Source organism: Phyllostomus discolor, chromosome 1 (genome assembly GCF_004126475.2).
Source record: "Phyllostomus discolor isolate MPI-MPIP mPhyDis1 chromosome 1, mPhyDis1.pri.v3, whole genome shotgun sequence".
Classification (NCBI taxonomy): Eukaryota; Metazoa; Chordata; class Mammalia; order Chiroptera; family Phyllostomidae; genus Phyllostomus; species Phyllostomus discolor.
In genome coordinates this window covers 126,345,833-126,363,490 of record NC_040903.2, presented here as the reverse complement: position 1 = coordinate 126,363,490, position 17,658 = coordinate 126,345,833, and positions in this window count along the sequence as shown.

The following is a 17,658-nucleotide window of genomic DNA, read 5'->3' as shown; positions in this document are numbered from 1 at the left end:
TTCTGACTGAGGGTTACAAAGTTATTGACATTTCTTCCAAGAACTTGCACAAATAAACCTGCCTTTCAGTATTAGATTTGTAGTTATAGGACAAAGAAGCAAACCAAAAGTTTCTAAGGGAAATACTTCATTTTTCACAACATTGAGTTTGCATGGCATAGATACCATATTAACATTATTTCCATATATTTTATTTTGTGTGTTCTTTCAGGGACCTGTGCAGTATTTCATTCTGCTCATGTTTTAAACCTGTTGAAATGTTTGAATAAAGAAAAGATACCTCAAATAAAAAGATATCTTCATCATTTGAGTGATACACCTTTTCTAAAATATAGGTAACAAAGTTGAAAAAGTAACTTCTTTCTGTTTGTTTTGATTACATATTGATGTACCTTTTCTATGTCATTAAAATTGAATTTTATTATATAAAATTCAGAAATAGTCTAAATTAAAAGACATTTAAATTAACTGTGTTCTTAAATTTATGTGTAAAACTGAAAGATAAATTATTCATGTATGGTGGCATTTGACTAAATTCACTAATATTAAATTTTACAATGTTAGCCAGAAAGTCTTTTAAATATGTTGCAACAAAAAAGTAAGTTTCATACAGTAACTTAATAAAATTATTCTTTGGCCAAAAAGTTCATTTGGGAGAGAAGATGGTGGCAAGATAGGTGGGAGCAGGGTCCACTTCTCCCTGCACATGGGTGAAATACCTAGCCGAACTTCTGAGGAACACAATGAACAACCAATGGTATCCCAGCATATGTGAAGGCTGGAGAGCAAACATTGTAGAGGACATTGAAAAATCAGATGGTAAGGAGAGAGCTTCAGGACAATAAGGTCCCTGGAACCAGCTCAGGGACCAGGGCAGCTACAGCTCCAGGCCTGATGCAGAGTTCTTGGGAGAGAGCCAGGTCAATGGTTCCCTCCCCTGCCAGACAAGGTTTGAGCAGCATGGGGAGAGACCTGGCTGCTTGAAGTCACAGGGAGGGGCATAAGGATGAAGTGGCAAACACACAGGGACTGTGAATACACACAGAGTCTGTGGACACTGTCAGGGGGTGTTGAGAGTTGGGCCAAGACAGGCTCTTACCCAGATAGTTCCTGATCTGGTTGGAGAGTTGGGTTGTGTGAGAAGCCAGGCCCTTATATGGAGTGGCAGGCTTGAGCAGGAGGAAATTTTCAAAGAGAAAAACTGAAAAAAGAGATACTAGGCAACTTTGGGGGGAATTTTCCTGCAGTAGCCAACCTGGACTTCTCCCCACCCAGCCACAAGGTATTCCTGCTGTGGCTAAGAAGGCCCCACACCCACACCTAAGTCCTAGGGGAGAGTGCGCACCGAGGAAGGCCCTGTACGCACACCTGCAGCCCCAGGGACAGTGTGCACCCTCTGTGGGACCAGTTGCTGATCTTCCCTCCACACCCATAGGCCCTGGACAGAGGGCCCCTGGACCCCTGTGCCCCTGGAGAAACAGCGGAGGAGGTGTGCACTGGCACCCTCACTGGCAGCAACAGCTGAAACCCCTGACATGCAGGGCAAGGAAGATGGAGATGCCCCAAAGGGCTCAGGGAGTCAGCAATCTCCAGAAACACTTCACTAACCTGAAGGGGCACTGAGAGTCCTTAGCATCTAGTACAGCAAAGAGTGAGAAAGGTATTGCCCCTAATTGGTGCACCTCAAGGACAGCGCAACTGGTGGACTGAAGGCCTAGGCTGGCCACAGAAGGGCAGCGAACTGAGGAACTGGGCTGAAGATGGGTGGAGTGCTGATCAGGAAGGGAAAAAAGTGAAACCAATTCCCCCTGAGCTTGCTTCAGGCAGGAGGCTAGCAGAACTGGCTTGGCCAGTTTGAAGCCAGTAGGAGGCTTTTATTTTTTTTAATAATTTTTTAACTCCTTTTTCCTCTCTTTCCTTCTTTCTTTTCTCATTCCTTCTTCCTTTCTCTTCCTTTTTACCTCTTTTCTCTTCTTCCTTCTTCTTTTTTTAAAATTCCTACAAGTGAGACAATAAAACCTGGGACTGTGAAAAGACCAGAGTTGGACCCAAAGAGAGATGACCTAAACAGCTGAGACAGTGAGACAAATTTCACTTTGCTCCTCCAGAGAACTTGCAAGTTATTGTATATTTGTATTATTATTATTTTTTATTATTCTTACATCTTTCATTTTACTAGTATTTGTGTATTTCTCTTCTTTTTGTTTAGTCTTCTTCTCTTGGCTGGTTAAATTGTGTTGTTTGGTTTCCCTTGTTTTCTCTTTCATAGTATATTTTTAATTTACCGTCTTTCACTATACTTGTATTCCACTAGCATACTGCTCTAGGCACTATATTTCCTACTCTTGTTATCCACATCAAATAGAGTCTGTCATTGATTATTGCTCCATTATTATTGTAAATAATAGCTGTTCCATACAATTGTAAGTACTACACAGCACCCCTCCCAGGTCTTAGTCCACTTCACTGTTTCCTGATCTTTATTACTATTGAGGTTAAATCTATTCCCTCACGCACTACACCTATTTTCTGTCCTTTCACTCTACCTCAAAATCTGACCTCCCACAAGCTCACTGCTTTCCAGATCCAACTCACAATCTTTCCCACCCCCTGCAACAAGAGTCTTACCTTCTTTCAATCCTTTCTAAAAAGCAGTTAGTCAGGTGAATAACATGTTAACACTATACACATCCAAAGGATCTCCTATCTATTCTGTATGGGTTGGCACTCTACATATCATAGAATACACTCCTGCTATCTTAAACCATTTTGCTTTACCCCTACAATGGATCACAAAAAAAGAGTAGGTGGAAGCTGTGAACACCAGGATACCTGCTGGAAGAGGAAACCCAACAACAAAGGAACACCAACAGATAACAACAGAAGGTGAAGAAGGGAGTGGAAGCCACACCAACTCAATCCAGGACCGATCTGGAAATACAGCTAAATGATGGAGAAATTACTCAGAACAAACAACTGAACAAGAGCAAGAGAGAATCCTCAAAAGCTTGTACACATGGAAGAACCAGCTTCAACACAACCTGTCCACACCTGCACAACAGAATACAAGAAGTGGTGGATGGAGTGACCCTCAGTTAAACAGCTGGACAGCCCAAGACAAGCAAACTCAGGAGATCAAGGAGACTACCCCCCTGAATCTCACTGGTCTTCTACCATAGAAGTTCACACAATAAACCCAGGGAGTCAGAACAGATCTATTTAAGAAACAGAGGCTAACAAGAAGATACTCACAAACCACGGGAAGACAAAGAAAAAATCCCCAAATGAAAGGAAAGGAGGAAGTCTCAGAAAGAATGCTAAATGCAATAGAGACAAGTCAACTATCAGATATTGAGTTCAAAGCAATGGTTATCAGGAAGCTCAATGAGCTCACAGAGAATTAACAAAAACTACAGGGAAACTACAATGAACTCACTGCAAACTATATCAACATGAAAAAGGAAATAGAAACTACCAACAAGGGCCAAGAGGAAATGAAGAATACAATTTCTGAACTGAAGAATACAGTAGAAAGAATCATAAGCAGGCTAGATGAAGCATAGGATCGAATCAGCGAGCTGGTTGACAAGGTAGAAAAAAACACTTAGAATGAGCAAAGAAAGGAAAAGAGGCTCAGAAAGAATGAAGAGGGGTTGAGGGAAATGCAGGACAACATGAAATGTAATAATATCTGTATAATAGGGAAACCAGAAAGAGAAGAAGAGCAAGGGATAGGAAACCTGTTTGAGAAACTAATGATGGAAAACTTCAGCTAATTTGATGAGAGAAAACGTCACACAAATCCAGGAAACACAGAAAGTTCCAATCAGGTGGAACCCAAAGAGGCCTACTTCAAGACATATCATAATTAAAATGGCAAAATTACAAGACAAAGAGAGAATCTTAAAGGAAGCAAGGGAGAAATAGGAAGTAACATACAAGGGAGCCCCAATTTAGGTAGGAGCTAAATTCTCCATGGAATGGTCCAAGCCAGAAGGGAATGGCAAGAAATACTCCAAGTAATGAGAACCAGAGGCCTGCAGCCAAAACCACTTTATCCAGCAAGGCTCTCAATTAAAATGGAAGGCCAAATAAGGAGCTTCTCAGACAAAAGAAGCCTCAAATAATATATCTCCTCCAAACCAGTGCTACGAGAAATGCTAAAGGGTTTCCTTTAAGAACAAGAAGAAAATCAGTGAAAGGAAGAGGAACACAGGTATGAAAAAATGGCAATGAATAAGTACCTATCGATAATAAACTTAAATGTAAATGAATTAAATGCCCCAATCAAAACACACAAATAACAGAATGGATAAGAAAACATGACCTACACATATGCTGCCTAGAAGAGACCCACCACAAAACAAAAGAATTACACAGACTGAAAGTGAAGGGCTGGAAAGAATTATTCCAAGCAAATGGACAAGAAAAAAAAAAGCCAGGGTAGCAATGCTCATACTGGACAAAATAGACTCCAAAAAAAAGAGACCCAGAAGGTCACTTCATAATACTCAAGGGAAAAATCCACCAAGAAGGCATAAACATTGTGAATATATATGCACCCAACTTAGGAGCATGCAACACATAAAGAAAATCTTGGAAGACTTCAAGAAAGATATTGACAGCAGCACAATTATAGTAGGAGATTTTAATACCCCAGTGTCAAAAATGGGCACATCTTCCAAACAAAATGTCAACAAAGATATTATTGCATTGAACAATGCCCTAGATGAAATAGACTTCACTGATTATATATATACATATATATATATATATAAAATGTGTGTGTGTATGTATATATATATATATATACATACACACACACACACACATATACACAGAGAGCCTTTCATCCCAAAGAAGAAAACTACACGTTCTTTTCAAATGTACATGAAACATTTTCAAAGATAGACCACATGATAGGGTACAAAACAAGCCTCAACAAATTCCAGAAAACTGAAATCATATGAAGCATTTTCTCTGACCACAAGGGACTGAAACTAGAAACCAATCTCAAGGAAAAAACCCCAAAACACTCAAACTCATGGAGATTGAATAGCATGCTATTGAGCAATGAATGGGTCAAGAATGAGATTAGGGAAGAAATCAAAAAGTTCCTGGAAACAAATGAAAATAAACTCACAATAATCCAAAACTTATGGGACACAGTGAAGGCAGTCCTGAGAGGGAAGTTCATAGAGATACAGGCCTGCCTAAAAAACATAGAAACATTTCAAATAACCAACCTAACCCTACGCCTACAAGAATTCAAGGAACAACAACAAAGACAATGCAGAGCAAGTAAAAGAAAGAAAATAACCAAGATGAGAGCAGAATTAAATGACATAGAGGCTAAAAGCACAATTCTAAGGATCAATGAATCCAAGAGCTGGTTCTTTGAAAGGATAAACAAAATCAACAAGCCTTTAAGCAGACTCATCAAGAAAAAAAGAGAGAAGACCCAAATAAACACAATCAGAAATGAAAGAGGAGAGATTACAGCAGATACCACAGAAATACAAAGGATTGTAAGAAATTATTACAAAGAACTATATTCCAAGAAATTTGAAAACCTAGGTAAAATGGACAACTTTCTAGAAAAATATAATCTTCCAAAACTCAATGAAAAAGAAGCTGAAAACCTGAACAGACCAATAACAACTGATGAAGTTGAAATAGTCATTAAAAAGCTTCCGACACACAAAAGCCCTGGACCTGATGGTTTCACAGAAAAATTTTGCAAAGCATTTAAGGGAGAGCCAACTTCCATCCTCCACAGATTATTCCAAAAAATTCAAGAAGATGGAAGACTCCCAAACTCTTTTTATGAAGGCAGCATTACCTTAATCCCCAAAACCAGATAAAGACATAACAAAGAAAGAAAACTTTAGTCCAACACTGCTGATGAGCATAGATGCTAAAATCCTCAATAAAATATTGGCAAACCACACCCAGCAATATGTTAAAAAAAAATCATACACCATGATCAAGTGGGATTCATCCCAGGGATGCAAGGATGTTTCAATATTCACAAATCAATAAACATAATATACCACATAAACAAAACAAAACACAAAAATCACATGATCATATCCTTAGATGTGGAAAAAGCATTTGCTAAGGTACAGCACCCATTTATGATAAATACACTCAGCAAAGTGGGAATAAAGGGAGGATTCCTCAACATAATAAAGGCCATATATGAGGGACCAACAGCCAAAATCATATGTAATGGACAAAAACTTAAAGTTTTTCCATTAAGATCAGGAACAAGACAAGGATGTCTACTTTCACCACTTCTACTCAGCAGAGTACTGGAAGTCCCAGCCACAGCAAACAGACAAGAAAAAGAAATAAAATGCATCCAAATTGGAAAGAGGAGGTAAAACTGTCATCGTTTGCAGATGACATGATAGTGTACATAGAATATCCTACAGACTCCACCAAAAAAATCCCCAACCTAATAAATGAATTTGGCAAAACAGCAAGATACAAAGTCAATATTCATAAATCAAAAGTATTTTTGTACACCAACAATGAAATATCAGAAACAGAAATCAGGAAAAAAATCCTATTTGCTATAGCAAGAAGAAAAATAAAGTACCTAGGAATACACCTAACCAAGGAGGTAAAAGACCTGTATGCAGAAAAAAACACAACAATGAAGAAAGAAATCAAGGAAGACACAAACAAATGGAAGCATGTACCACGCTCATGGATTGGAAGAATTAACATCATGAAAATGTCCATACCACTCAAAGCAATTTATAGATTCAACTCAATCCCTATTGAAGTACCAATGACATATTTCACAGACATAGAACAAACATTTCAGGAATTTATATGGAATCATAAACAGCCCCAAATAGCTGCAGCAATTTTTGGAAAGAAGAACAAAGTGGTAGTAATCACAATACCTGATATCAAAGTGTATTACAAGGCCACTATAATGAAAACAGCCTGGTACTGGCATAAAAACACCCACATAAACTAATGGAACAGAACAGAGAGCCCAGAAATAAACCCAAGTTTCTACAGTCAATTAATATTTGACAAAGGAAGAAAAAGCATAAAACAAAGTAAATATAGCCTTTTCAACAAATGGTGTTGGGAGACCTGGACAGCTACATGCAAGAAAATGAAACTTGATCACCAACTTACACCATACACAAAAATAAATTGAAGGTGGATAAAAGACTAAAATATAAGTTGTTACATCATGAAAGTCCTAGAGGAAAACATCAGTAGGAAAATCTTAGACATTCCATGTAGCAACATCTTCACTGATATGTCCCCTAAAGCAAGGGACATAAAGGAAAGAATAAACAAATGAGACCTCATCAAATTAAAAAGCTTCTGCATGGCTCAAGAAAACAGCATTAAAATGAAAAGAGAACCAACTATATGGGATAACATATTTGCCAATGGTATGTTGGGCAAGGGTTTGATCTCCCAAATATATAAAGAACTCACATGATCCCACTCCAGGAAGACAAAAAAAAAAAACAATTAAAAAATGGACAAAAGACTTGAACAGACACTTATCCAAAGAGGACATATAGAGGTCCCAGAGACATATGAAACAATGCTCAGCATCACTAGCCATCAGAGAGATGCAAATTAAAACCACAATGAGATACCACCTGACATTGGTCAGAGTGGCTATCATAAACAAATCAACAAATAAGTGTTGGAGAGGATGCAGTGAAAAGGGAACCTTAGTGCACTGTTGGTGGGAATGCAGGCTGGTGCAGCCACTGTGGAAGACAGTATGGAATTTCCTCAGAAAACTAAAAATGGAACTGCCTTTTGACCCAGCAATTCCACTGCTGGGATTATACCCTAAGAGCTGTGAAACACCAATCCAAAAGAACCTATGTACCTCAATGTCCATAGCAGCACAATTTACAATAGCTGAATGCTGGAAGCAACCTAAGTGTCCATCAGCAAATGAGTGGATCAGGAAAGTATGGTACATTTCCACAATGGAATTCTATGGAGCAGAGAGAAAGAAGAAGTGTATAGCCTTTGTGACAGCAAGGATAGGACTAGAGAGCATTATGATGAGTGAAATAAGCCAGGCAATGAGGAACAAATACCATATCATCTCACCTTTAACTAGAACATAATCAATAAAAGAAAAAAGCAAACAAAATGTAACTAGAAACATTGAAATTAAGAACAATCTAACAATAGCCAGAGGGGATGGAGGAGGGGATTGTAGGGAGAAGGGTGTTCAGGAACTACTATAAAGGACACATGGACAAAACCAAGGGGGAGAGTAAAAGCAAGGGAGGGAGGTGGGTTTGGATGGGGTGAGGAGGGAGTTGTGGGGAAAAAATGCAGCCACTGTAATTGAACAACAATAAAATAATGTATTAAACAAAAAATTAATAAAATCATTCTTTAATTGTTTGCCAAATATTAAATCAACAATTACCATTTGTAACAGACAATGGCAAACCTAAATATAGATGCAGATATTTTCAAGGTTTACATGGTTATTCCTTCTTAACTGAAGTAATTGACCAGTTGAGGTGATCTTATTTTCCTCTGAAAAATCCACTGTGAATTAACTGCACCAATCAAATACTTATTTAATGCATATTTTATTCCAGGAGCTATGCATGATGCTGGTTTGCGGTCAAAGAGATACTGCTCCTCTTCACATGGACTGTAGTTTCTAACATGTCCAATATCTACTGGTTATTTAAACGTCCTCATTTTGAAATGACAACAGATATACAAACTCTAAATTGCTAAAATTAGTCTCATCGTCCTTTAGCCTCTAAATATATCCTGAAACTTAGCCCAATTTCTGGGCTTCATCTTTGACTCTTCTCTCCCTATATTATTTCACATAGGTTCTCTGTGCTCTGTTAATATTAACTCAGGAGTATCACTCAAATCCAAGTCCTCCTCTCTGACAATGCCTTAATTCAGACCTTCACCATCTTTTCCTTTGACTATTATAGTAGACTTCTAATTGTTTTCCCTTCCTCTAGTCTCATCCCGCTCAACACTCATGGTAAAACGATATTTACAGCTACCTCCTGAGGAAAAAATATTAAAGAAATACACAAATAACAACTCCTGATCACTCTTCCCTGTTCATTATTTACAATCCTTGTTTTCTAACAGACAAAATCAAAATTTATTTTCATTACATAACAGAATGTCTACAATCATGTTCCCTAACTAATCCTCTGCCACAATAATCCATTATCCAGCACTGTTTTGTGCTGAAATTGGACTATATGTTCCAGCTATATTAAGTTAACATACAGCTTCAAGTTATATTGTATAAATATTCAGGTCCTAGATTTCTACATATGTTATTTCATCTTTCTATGATGTCTGTTTGGCTTGTATCTGCCTATCACATTTTAATGTAACTTGAAATGATGGCTCAACTTTTTTATGTATACTTTAAAATAGTGTTCAATAATTTGCTAAATGTTTATTGAACACCTATAATTAAAAAGTACTATAATCGGCACTGAGGATATAGAGCATTATGTGTAAATGTTACATATTAATATATTTAACAAATATTTATTGATTACCTACTCTGAGCCAAGCACTGTTCTAGACACTAGTAATATAGTTCTGGACATTCGAGATAGAGTAGTGATCCTATCAAGTTTACATTTCAGTGGAGAGACAGATCATATTTGACAGTTGGATGAGATAGATGATGATAGATGATAGGCAGGTAGGTAGATAGATAGATGATGAATAGAGAATAGATAGAGTCTCCTCACAGGATTTTAACTGTAATAGAATAAATTAAAAGATGTAATATACTCATGAATGGAAAGCAGAGGTTATATTTAAAAGAATCTCTTTGAAAATACCTAAGACTCCACCCCTTATGATGTAACAGGTGCCTGAGACAAAGAAATATGGTTCAAATTGAAAGAATAGATCAAACCTCTGGAAAAAATACAACTAATCAGTGAAGAGATAGCCAACCTATCAGATGCACAGCTCAAAACACTGGTAAACAGGATGCTTAAAGAAATGATTGACTATGATCATAAAACAGAGGTAAAAGTGAAGGTTCTGAAAAGTGAAATAAAGGAAAACATACAGGTAACCAACAGTGAACGGAAGGAAACTGGGACTCAAATCAATGACTTGGAGCAGAAGGAAGAAATAAATATCCATCTGAAACAGAATGAAGAAACAAGAATTCATAAAAATGAGGAGAGGCTTAGGAACACCAGATGAACAGTAAAATGATAACAAACTCACAACTCTCAACAACTGAACCTAAAAACAAAAACAAAAACAGACTAAGCAAACAACTGGAACTGGAACAGAACCACAGAAATGGAGATTCCATGGAGGGTTATCAGTGGGGAAGGGGAGGAAAGAGATTGGGGAAAAGGTACAGGGAATAAGAGCCATAAATGGTAGGTACAAACTGGACAGGGGGAGGTTAAGAATAGTATGGGAAATGGAGAAGCCAAAGAGCTTCTATTTATAACCCGTGGACATGAACTAAGTTTGGGGAATGCTGATGGAAGTGGGAGTGCAGAGCAGAGGGGGATAAAGAGGAGAAAGATGGGACAATTAGCAGAATCAATAAAATATAATTTAGAAATAAAAATAAAAAGTAAAAGAGAATCTCTTTGGGAGATGATGTATGAGTTGATTACTAACCAAAAAAAGATGCAGGAACAGGGTTATCCATTCTAGGTAAGGATGAATGTGATACACATTACTGAGGAAAGAAAGAGTCACATTTAATCATAGCAGAAGGAGGAGAAAGAGAAAAAGAAGAGTGGAAGAAAAAGGCAGTGGAGGAAGAGGAAGAAGTTCAGGATATGGATAAGGAGGAGACAGAAGAAATGTCAATGTGGCTGGATTATAGCGACAGTAACTGACAAGACAGGCAAACAGGGTCCAGATCACAGACAGCTGTGTGCAATCTAATGTGGAAAATGCACTTTCAGCAGCACCACAACACCAGTAGTTGTTACATAGATAAGGGTCAAGGTCTTTCACCATAACCATAACGACATGTATCTATTTTGCAATTTGACTTGATAGTGCACTAATTTCTCTAGTGTCCATATTTTCTCCCACACATGGTGCTCATTAAGTACAAAGAGACTCCTATCACCCAATATGTACATTTTGAATTGGGTAATTAATGAATACATAAATGTAAATAACTTCAAGGACCTTAAAATAGAGTTTGAGTGATTTTTATGTTGCTACTCGTGGCCTGAACAAAGACTAATATTATTTATAAAAATTATTTCTTCTCAAGTATAGATATACTAAATTCAAAAAGCAATCTGCTAAAATACTGCATAATTTCTAGTTGGAGGAAAATCAGATAATTTCATTTACCATATCTTTGAACAAAAGTACAATTAATACAACAGAAAGGAAAACAAAATACACATTCATAGTCAACAAAAAAACTTCTTCATGACCACACTTAAAAAACAGAGTCTTAAAACATTAAAACAGTTCTTTCTTAAAAGTTATATTTTATGAATGCTCTAAAACATTTTAAGATAACTAAAACACATAATTTCTTTACCATCCCTAATTATTTATTTAGTATCTCCATTTCCCTAGTACTCAGAGTAGCAAATGTATTGCTTATATGTTGAATTATAAAACAAGCTGCACTTTAACATTTTGTGTTGACACCTATAAAAATAGTCAGGGAGAAAATAGCCCAGAATATCCAGTCAGTGGAAAGCTTGGAAAGCTACAAATAATATCCAATGCATCCCACTTAAGAGGGCAATACTGTCTGAAATGACCTTGCAGTGGATGATTTGGAGGCACTTGAAATCTTGCTTCAACAGCAGATCTGATAGTTGTGGTTTTATTTATTTTTTGCCAAAGCTTAGCAGTTGGCCACGAGAGTATTTGCTGCAGTAGTGAAAAATCAATATGATTACCTCTTTGCCACAGGGCTACATCTAACTACAATATCCTGGACAACACGTGTAAGCATCACTCACAGATAATGTTGCAATGCAGTGGAAGCTGAATGAGAACAAATAACAATGACATTGCTACATCTGAAAAGTTATAGATAGCATTAAGATTTTACACAGGGTGCATGAAAATGAAAGATTATGGTGATCCTTGTGGTATTAAATTAGAACCTGGCTTGTTTATGCTGCTTTTAAGATCAGATTGAGTATATTTGACCAAAAGAGAGAGGCTCAGCTTAATAAGAATTGGGAACCATATATATATTTTTATTATTTTTCTGTCACATTGCTAAAAGAAATCAGCACCTCACTTCACCTTCCCTATATGTTCAGTTTAAAATACCTTATCGTTGAAATAGTATTTAATAAGTATTAGTATCGCTCTTTAGTGGGTCAAAACAGGTGACATGTTCTTGACTTAAACTTTTAGCTCCAATGATTTGGGTAAAATTCTGAAAAGAAAGGAAACTATTTAAATTAAAGCATTTTGAGGGTTTATTCACCTTTACAAGAAGGTGATATTTATATTTCCATGTAAAACTAGAGAATCATAAAATGAGAAGTATTCATATATATATCATCCACATTTCTGAACTCATTTTCTATATGTTATGTTTCCAATTATATTCCCTAGATAATAATTTATTTTGAAAATAAATTCCAGTTTCATTAGTAGGTTAACACAGAGCAGTAAAACTGTAATTTATTTCTCTATTCACATGTGTTTCAAGTTTCATTTCTGTATTTTACTAGGGAAATAAAATAAATACATCTTAGTATATTATTGAATATAAAATTATATATATGAAAGTCATTACCTATATATATACACACACACACATATATACGTATATATATCATTAGCTAACAAGTGGAATATATTATCCACTTCACTGTTCATACACTCTTATAGTGACTCAGCCACTGGACATGCTTTGATATAAATAACAGATAGCAGCCCTGTGACTTGGAGACATTAGCCTTCATCATGACTGGTGACTTGCTTTCAGTGATTTGGACTGTGGTTCAGGCTGTTCTGTGTATAAAACTACTTAGAAATTGTGTGACAGATTCAGGCCAGAATTCAGAGTCCAAATGGAAAAACTGTAAATCTGTAGGCTTAACATTCTAAACTAAATATATTACTCAGAGCAGGTGGCTATGCATAATTGCAAAGCCCTATCTTAAGTTTTAAAAATATTTATCTACCTAAGATATTAAATGGTTTAAAATAATGAAATTCTTCAGCAGAGAAAAATGTGAAGGTCTTCTGCCATGATATATGTGTATATGGTTTTATATTTATTCAATTAATATTACTAATGCACTACCAATAGTTAGAAATTGTATTCTCTCTTATAAATGAGGGTTGGACATTAATAGATTCAACTCTTTTAGAAAGACCAGAGTAATGGTTCAGGCTGGTATTGAATGAAATTCAACTTCAACTGAAGAAAGTCAGCATGAATAATTTAGCTTGTATAAGGGCTCCTCAGCATGACTGTCACTCCAGTTACAGGAATAAATTCAGACCCAGAGGAAGGAGGTGGGAAGGAGTAAAGGGTGGAGTTTAGTCTCAATGTATAAGTACCCTTCCATTTCATGTTGAATGGTAACTGAGAGTGATAGGTTGCACCAAGTCTAGATGAGGTGGTTCCACCATGGTAAATCTTAAAAAAAAATCTTTTTCACTGAATAGAATATTATTTTCCAGTTTTGTGGTACTAATACTTTCATCATAAAAATAAACAACCAACACAAAACAAATGCAGAAGTCTTTTTGGTTTTTGTTTCTGTGTTCAATTCTTTCTAGGCAGTAATTTTCTTGTGGGAGCAATTTTATTAAATTTTTCTCTACTGTATTTATTTTTCAGCATATAATATAGTATTGCTTGCTGACTATAGTTATCGTGCTGTACCTTAGCTCTCTAGACTTACTCATCCTACATTGTTGCCACTTTTTAACCTTTGACCAACATCTAAAACAGTGCTTGATTTGTATATTACACATTAGACATATAAGACTACACATATATCATTTTACATAGTATAGATCTAAAGGGGAAATCATATTATTTTCTGAAATATCTTAAGATATTTTATTTTATTATTTTTTATTTAAATCCTTAAACAATGATAGGATATGCTTATTGAATATATATAGAGAGAAAAGGGTGGGGGGAGAGAGAGAGAGAGAGAGAGACAGAGAGAGACACAGAGAGAGAGAGAAACATGGATGTGAGAGAGAAACATCAATTGGTTGCCTCCTGCTTCTAGACCAAGAGACAATGGTACTGGGGAGCAACAATCTATGCTCGCACACCAGGTACCAAATCCAAAACCTGGGTATATGCCCTGACCAGGAATTAAACCTGCAAACTTTTGGTGTATGCGCCAACAATCCAACCAAATGAACCACCTGGTCAGGGCAATATCTTAAGATGTTTTAAACAAAAGGTGAGGAGGAAAATAATACATAGCAGAAAGAGTTTCCAGTAAAGTAGACTTGGTTCTAAATCATATTACTACTATATGCTATTTGGATGATCAAATGACTCATCCACCCTAAGTTTTTTTATTAAAATTTATGAAATAGGAACTGTATTAGTCACAACTCTTTCAGACCAAGCAGGAAAAATGTACCCATGATTTCTCTTTTTTTCTCCCACCAACTGACTTGTGGATTGATCACTTGTGCTGTCAAGAGCCCAGAGTTCTATAGAAGGAAGATTCATCACTTCTCTGTTATTCAATCATCTATCTGTGCTTTGACAGCTTTTAGAGTTTAGAGAACAAGATCTTAAGATTTACTTAACCCTTTGCCCTCAAGATTTCAGAAATTCATGTAAGAATTTGGACCAGATATGTATTTGATTAAGAGTCCTGATGCTATGCTCTGAAATTCTCTCTCCCATCATCTTGTGTTGTCAGTAACTCCCTCAAACTTGATCCTCCCCCAGAACTTCCTCATGTTGAGATGTTTTTTTGCTACGGTTCAATAGTGCTTCAGGCAAACCCAGACAGGCCAGTATCTTAACCGATTTTCCAATGTTCTACCCACAAATGCTGTCTATGCTCAAGTGGAGATTCTTAAAGAGTTTAAGAACATAAATGATGTGGCTTCGACCAGTTTGTAAAATTACACTCTGATTAACAATACAGGTTTTAATTTTGGAAACTTAGTTGTTGCATAACATTCTCTCTTTCCTCATCCTCAAGATTTATGGATGTTTTGGGTGTTACAATAAAGCAAACATTTGAAGCTGTGCCTGTTTCATTGATAGTGAATTATTGCTTTTGTGGATTTGAATATGCTTATTACCATCTTAAAACACATGCTCGTGATTTTTTTCCTTTTTAATCACAAATTGAGTTAGAGTCTAAGTACAATTTAGCAGATGCTTTTTTAAAATACGGTTAACATTTAGAATTTTTAATTTTATATACCCTTTGTTTTCACCTGTTTTGCCCAATATAGTTTTTTGATGAGGAAGTCATTCAGCTGAACCTCTATTATTGAGTACCTGCTGAGTTTACACAGCTAAGCAAACACAAAGACATAAACAATGAAAAATCACCAAGAATAGTAAAGTGCTTAATATTTTGTATGCATGAGTGTTGTGGAGGGGAAAATTGTTAAATATGTAAATAAATCAGTATAAGAAAGAAAAATTGAGATACATATCCGTTGAAAAATATGTACTCTATTGTAGAAAAAAAGAAGACCAATTATTTGCAACTTAGGAATTTAGGACATCTTTTACTGGAGCTGGGCCTAAAACGAAGATGCTAGTAACAGAGGGCTGAGAATGAATTGGGAATGGGAAACAGATTGTTATAGCTAGGTTGCATAGGTACCAGATTAGAAAAAAAGACTTAAATGTGTGTGAAGGAGTTTGGTTTTTGAAATCTTGTTGTTGTTTGAGAAGGAAAGTAACATGTTTTTTCTGTGTTTTAGAAAAGTAAGCACTACAGAATAGATAGGAGGGAAAATAGAGGGAAATTTATTAAATTAATCAGGTATTAAATTCAGAGATGACAAGAGTATTGTTTTTCTCAGTTATTTTTCTTTTTAATTTTATATTTCTCCTAAGCCCAAATGCAGTATCCTTTGCTATAGCTGACAACAAAGAGTCACAGGGATATCTATTCTCTATATTCCCTTGGTGACTCACTAATGAGAAAGATGTGTTTTAGTTACAACCATAACCACATAATTTTTGCAGTCAGTAGGGAACTATATTTCTACTTAAGACGAGATCCTTTTTGTTACACTGAAAAGTTGTAGTGATAATGAAAGCATACATCTGGTTTAAATAGAGCCATTTTTTGTGTATGACAAAATTAAAGGGCTTCTTCTACACCTCCTTCCCACACTGAATCATTTATCATAATAATTATTAGGCAGAGAGTCCTTAAAAAAGATTTAGGCCAACCTAAACAATTAGATAAGTGCACTGAGACTCAGGGTAAAAAAGTTTCAATTCTACTCATTAATTGCTACTTTCTATTTTATTTTTATTCTCTCAAAATACACTTTGAATACTGATATATATATATATGTGTGTGTAAATATATATATATATATATACACTCAAGACTTAGCAGAAAAAGAAGCTGTATTTTAAATAACATTATATTATTACCAGCTTTCCCTACAATAATAATGCTCTACTCAGCATGTGAGCCTGTATAACTGAGCAGATTTATTGCTTTTAACAGTAATAAACTGCAATTTTATGCTCTTTATTTGAATAATTTATGAAATACTCCTATTACTGAAATCAAGATTTATGTTAAGATCTATGAAGTGGTTTAGTAGGTATTTTAATAATCTTTTTTGCTGTATCTAAAAATACAAAGTGAAGAGGAGCAGAGCAGTTGTCAGAGTTATGAACTCTCATATGGAAACTGGCATGGAAACAAATGTCAGCCTCACTTTTTTATATACAATATTTAGGAACCCTTAAAAATGAATGGTTTTAACATTTTTCAATTTCTAGGGCTTGTGTTAGCATGTAATTTTCTGAATAAAACACTTTTACTTACAAATTTTATGACTGGGGACAGATGTTATATACTCTTAAACTTTCTTTATAGTGCTGCATTTGATGAGAAGGACTAATAGAGTTCTAGAGAATAGTAAAAGCAAAGAAGTTAGACAGGAAAACCTCACATTCCCTAGAATTGTGACATGTTGCAAAGCTTGTATTTATTGATGAACACATTTTATTTTTCTTTAGAACACAAAACAAGTTTTCATTTCTATGAACATTATTTATTAAATTAAACTACATAATTTCTCTTATGTCTGTCATCTTGTTATCAACAATTGCAATTCAAGTAATTTTACTGATATGCATAGCAAAATTCATTTATCTGATTTACAGCAGCAGATGACAAGGGCCAATTAGGATATAGTTCAAGTCTGAGGGTAAACCCTCATGTCTGAAGGAGAATCCATAATTTTTCTTAAGTGGCTGATATCCTGTAAGTCTGTAAGACAGTAGATCTTACCAACTCAAGAGAATATAAATAATGTATTTAATTAGTGAAAAGATGACCTCTGTAATCTGTGTGACATATTTCAACTTTTGGACAACTGGCCTGTAAAGTTCATAGACTAGGTGGTCATGTATGGACCCCACATTTAGGCATGCTTTTCTAATTATAATAGCACTAAGACTCA